The 5,662-nt window shown below is 43.0% G+C and overlaps 1 pseudogene; it reads right to left on the bottom strand.

The window, feature by feature from the left end:
• Positions 1-666: 666 nt before the first annotated feature.
• On the bottom strand, positions 667-935 carry LOC105520333 (annotated as a pseudogene).
• Between the last annotated feature and the right edge of the window lie 4,727 nt (positions 936-5,662).

The following is a 5,662-nucleotide window of genomic DNA, read 5'->3' as shown; positions in this document are numbered from 1 at the left end:
AAGTCTTCATCTGATGCTCTGAACAGGGAAATTTTAGAGGTTTAGAGTGAGGATTGACATTTCACATTTAGCATGTTGTTTAACAACTTTTCAGGAGCCGACCTTGACTCTCAAGAAATGAAATGAAAATGGCAGAATTTATCCAAAGATCCACAGTCTAGAAATGGAACCACTGCTCTTTTGAGGGGTGCCATCTCAGTGGCATCACTGGAAAGTCCAGATTGCCTGACACATTGGTAACCAATTATTTGGGGTCAGGTCCCAACAGATGTATGGGTTTAAGGGAGTTAAGTCTATGCTGAAAGGTGGAAAGGGAGAAGAGGACATAAAAACAAATTTGTTTTTCATACCACAAGGCTTTTGTGCCAAGGTGGCCATGTGTGTCAAAGTCAGGGAATCCCTCCCTTGGGAGCCAAGAGGAAGCCTCTCAAAACCAGAAGGGAAAGGTGTTTCTCCCCTGCATCAATCCAGCTTCGGAGACATTCTATTAGTGACACATGCCCCGTCCCCCAGAAACAACAATGAAGTGTTCTGTGTGCTAACAACATAGCTTAAGGAAAAGAAAAAGTAAAACAAAATTCTGCATTTTTATAAAACTTGATTTTAAAAAATAGTATTTCAAACTATACAGTCACCAGAAGTACAGTTATCAAAAATGAATACACTTCACTTGGCATCTCCAGCGCCTTCAGCTTTCTGGGCCTGTTCTGTTTAGCATCTCCATTTTCTGCAGGCGTATTCCCCTCCTTGCCAGCATCAGCTTTTCCCTCTTTCCCTTTGGGTATCTTTTCTCCCTTTTTTGCAGGGGCCTTTTTAGGCTTGGGCTCTGGCTTTGGAGGAGCAGGTTTAGCAGACAACCTCGCAGATCTCTGTGGTTCGTCCTTCACCTTGGCTTTATCTCCTTTAGCAACCCCTTCAGCTTTCCTCTTGGGCATGGTGGTGGTAGGACATAGGTAGTATGCCGGCTTTGTTCAGTCTAGAAATCATTGCTGCCTCTTCTCCTTCCCTTTGTTTTTTTTTTTTTATAATTTTTATTTTTGTTGGTGCATAGTAAGTGTATTTATTTATGGGGTACATTAGATATTTTGCTACAGGCACACAATGTATAATAATCACATCGTGGAAAATGGGGTATCCATTTCCTCAAGCATTTATCCTTTGTGTTAAAGACAATCCAATTTTACTCTTTTCGTTATTTTTTTTGAGACAGAGTCTCGCTCTGTCGCCCAAGCTGGAGTGCAGTGGCCAGATCTCAGCTCACTGCAAGCTCCTCCTCCCGAGTTCACGCCATTCTCCTGCCTCAGCCTCCCAAGTAGCTGGGACCACAGGCGCCCGCCACCTCGCCCGGCTAGTTTTTTGTATTTTTTAGTAGAGACGGAGTTTCACCGTGTTAGCCAGGATGGTCTCGATTTCCCGGCCCCGTGATCCGCCCGCCTCGGCCTCCCAAAGTCCTGCGATTACAGGCGTGAGCCACCGTGCCCGGCCTCTTTTCGTTATTTTTAAATGTGCAATTGGATTATTTCGACTATAGTCATCTTGTCGTGCTATAAAATACTAGGTATTATTCATTCATTCTTTCAAAGTACTTTTTGTATCCATTAGCCATCCCCACCTGCCCCCAACCCCTCACTACCCTTCCCAGCCTCTGGTCACCATCCTTCTACTCTCTATCTCCATGTGTTCAATTGTTTTGATTTTTAGATGCCACAAATAAGTGAGAACATGCAATGTTTGTCTTTCTGTGCCAGGCTTATTTCACTAAGCATAATAATCTCCAGTTGCATCCATGTTGTTGCAAATGACAGGATCTCATTTTTTTAATGGCTGAATAGTACTCCATTGTGTATATGTACCACATTTTCTTTATCCATTCATCTGTTGATGGAAACTTAGGTTGCTTTCAAATCTTGGCTATTGTGAACAGTGCTGCAACAAACATGGAATTGCAGATATCTCTTTGATATACTGATTTCTTTTCTTCTGGGTATACACTTCTGGTATACACCCAGCAGTGGGATTGCTAGATTATATGGTAGCTCAATTTTTAGTTTTTTGAGGAACCTCCAACTTTTCCACAGTGGCTATACTAATTTACATTCCCACCAACACTGTATGCGGGTTCCCTTTTCTCCGCATCCTCTCTAGCATTTGTTATTGCCTGTATTTTGGCTATAAGCCATCTTAACAGAGATAAGATGATATCTCATTGTGGTTTGATTTGCGTTTCTCTGATGATCAATGATGTTGAGCAACTTTTCATGTATCTATTTGTCATTTGTATGTCCTCTTTTGAGAAATGTCTATTGAGATCCTTTGCCCATTTTTTAAATGGATATTAGATTTTTTCCTATAGAGTTGTTTGAGCTTCTTATATATTCTGGTTATTAATTCCCTGTCAGATGGATAATTTGCAAATCTATTCTCCCATTCTGTGGGTTGTCTCTTCATTTTGTTGATTGTTTCCTTTGCTGTGCAGAAGCCTTTTAACTTGGTGTGATCTCGTTTGTCCATTTCTGTTTTGGTTGCCTGTACTTGTGGGATGTTTCTCATGAAATCTTTATCCAGACCAATGTCCCGGAGAGTTTCCCCAGTTCTTTCTTTTAGTAGTTTCATAGTTTCGGGTTTAACTCTTTAATCCATTTTGATAAGCTTTTAATCCATTTTGATGTGATTATTTGATTGGAATCAAAAACCTTAGAAATTTGCCTGATGTTCTATTCTACTGCAGCTAAGCTGACACTTAAACCATAATATAAAGTCCTCCCACTCTTCCTCCTCTTTTCCATAGCAGAGGAGCCTCCCCCTGTAGCCACCACCATCAAGTTTCATTCTGCTAGGCCACCGCTGATATTCACTTAAAATCCAAGGACTCTGCAGTCAGCATGTGGTGAATGCTGCCACGCCTGGGACTCACCCTTCAGGGAAGTGCGTTCCCCTCTGCTCCAGGGCAGGTCCAGAAATGCTGTCCAAGAGCCTAGGCCTGGACTCAGGGACCCCAAGAACCCACTTGGTGCTCTACCTCACTGTGGCTGGTACCTAAGGTGTAAGACAAAGTCCCTTCACTTTTCCCTCTGCTTTTCTCAAACCGAAGGAGTCTTTCTTCATAGCCACTACAGCTAGGAATGTGCCGGGTCACACCTGAAGTTAGCATTCTAGAGCCCAAGGCCCACAGTGTACTACCTGGGCATCACTGCTGGTTATTCAGGGCCCAACTGCTCTTTGGTCAGGAGGTAATAAATCCTGCTAGGACTGGGGCCTTCCTTCAAGGCAGCAGGCTCCCTTTTGGCCAAGCATGTGTCTAGAAATGTAATCCAGGAGCTAGGGCCTGGAACAGGGCCCCCATAGCTCTGCCCAGTGCCCTCTCCTACTATGGCTGAACTGCCATCCAAGAGGCAAGACAAAGTCCTCTTTACTCTTCACTCTCCACCCCTTAATCAGAAGGAAGGAGACACTGTCATTGCTACAAGCTGCACTGCCTAGCGTTAGGGGAGGGACAGTGCAAGCGCTCCCTTAGCTGCCCTGACTGGTGTCTCCCTAGGTCACGTGCCACTTTAGTCCTGTGGCTCTGAATACAGCCAGCACTAGGATTTGCCTAGGAATTGCAGTTCTTGTGTCCTAGACTGCCTTTCAAGTTTACCTATGACCCCAGAGCACTTTGGGCCCCAGTGGCAAAGCTTGCCGAGAAACTTGAGGTCCAGCCAACAGGATGAGTGGTTCCCCTCTGGCTAGGACTGATCCAAGTTCTCCCTCTGTGCACTGGCACTGGCTGAGCCCAGCACAGCTTTTCTCTCTGCTATGACAAGGCAGTACTGAGTTCAATGTAAAGTCCCCCAGTCACTGCTCTCCCTCCTCCAAGTGCACAGACTCTCCACATTACAAGGCTGCTGCCAGAGGATGAGAGAGGCGTGGTGTCATCATTACAAGATTTTCTCTCCTGCCCTCCTCAATGCCTCTTTCAATGATATGAGGTTAAAAACAGGTACTATGATTGCTCACCTGATTTTTGGTTCTTATGATGGTGCTTTTCTGTGTGCAGATAGTTGTTAAAATTTGAGTTCCTGTGGGGGGTACAAACGATGTAGGCTTGTGGTCTGCTGGTTTTCTCCATCCACCCTTTTTTTTTTTTTTAATTTTATAATCTCCACGCTATCATGTCCCAACCACCAGGAAATCTTCCACTGGTGGCAGTGGTGGTGGTAATGGCAGCAACAGCAGCAGCAGCAGGGTCCACAGGCACCTAAAACTTTGTAGAATGGAAACTTTCTTCTCTCCTCAGAGAACCTATGGTCCCAAAAGGATGGATCAACTCAAATAGGAATTGATTTTTTTTCTTCTCTTTCCTCCTACTGCTTGGCCCCAGATGTGGGTGCAATTATGAGACTGCTGTGGCAAACTATGATAACAAAAATTCCAGCTTTCTGCCTAAAAAGACAAAAATAGGGCCGGCGAACTGGAAAGGACCACAAAGATCATAGAAAGGAAGGAGCTCAGGAAAGAGACCACATGAAGTTGTTTATGAGCTCATGGACTCACTGAGAACTAAACTATAGGATAGACCACTGCTCAGGTCCCAGACTCACCAATGGATGATGCACACATAAAACAGATTCAACTAGCATTTCAATACCTTTGAAAGCAGAACTGACATTGAAACCACAACCCATAGAAAAAAGGTCAGAATTTACAGCCTGTATGCAAATGAGTGAATTGCCTACTAAAGCAAGAAGACCAACATTATCCATAGGATTTAAACAAGACCTAGAATCTCATAACATATTATCATATTATTCAAACTTTCCAGGATATAATCCAAAATTAATAAGCATATAAAGAATCAGAAAAATCTCAATTTAAGTAAGAAAACATAATTGGACACAAACATCAAGATTACACACATATTGCAAGTGTCTGAGAGAGATTATAATGCAGCTAATGCAAAAGTGCTCCAAAAAGAATGGCAAACACTCTAAAAGCAAACAGAAAGATAGAAAATCTCAACAACAACAAAAAAATAGAAAGAAGAACCGAATGGAAATTTGGGAGCTAATAAATACAATAGCCAAAATTTTAAAACTCACTGAAAGAGCTTAATAGCAAATAAAGATGGCAGATGAATGCATCAGTGAACTTGAAGATAGATCAATAGAAATTGCTCAACAATAGAAAGAAAAAAATTAACAATATAACTGAGTGGAGCCTCTGGGACCTAAGGTGCTATACCAAAAAGCCTAACATTTGTGTCATAGGAGTCTCATCAGGAAAGGAAAAAGGGTGTGGGGCTAAAAAACTATTTAAAGAAATAGCAACTAAAAATGTCCTATCTTTGGTGAAAGACATAAAACATAAAACTTACGGATTCGAGAACCAGTAAGCCCCAGTCCCAAAAGAAATACATGCCCAAACACATGATAATCAAATTTCTGAAAATAAAAAACTAGGCCAGGTGGGGTGGCTCACACCTGTAATCTCAGCACTTTGGGAGGCTGAGGTGGATGGATCACCTGAGGTCAGGAGTTCGAGACCAGCCTGGCCAACATTGTGAAACCCCATCTCTATTAAAAATACAAAAATTAGCCAGGCTTGGTGGCGGGCACCTGTAGTCCCAGCTACTTGGGAGGCTGAGGCAGGAGAATGGCATGAACCCAGGAGGCAGAGGTTGCAG

This window comes from Colobus angolensis, unplaced genomic scaffold (assembly GCF_000951035.1).
Source record: "Colobus angolensis palliatus isolate OR3802 unplaced genomic scaffold, Cang.pa_1.0 Scaffold379, whole genome shotgun sequence".
Lineage (NCBI taxonomy): Eukaryota > Metazoa > Chordata > Mammalia > Primates > Cercopithecidae > Colobus > Colobus angolensis.
Note: the sequence above shows the minus strand (reverse complement) of the source record. Positions and strands in the feature narration are given on the sequence as shown.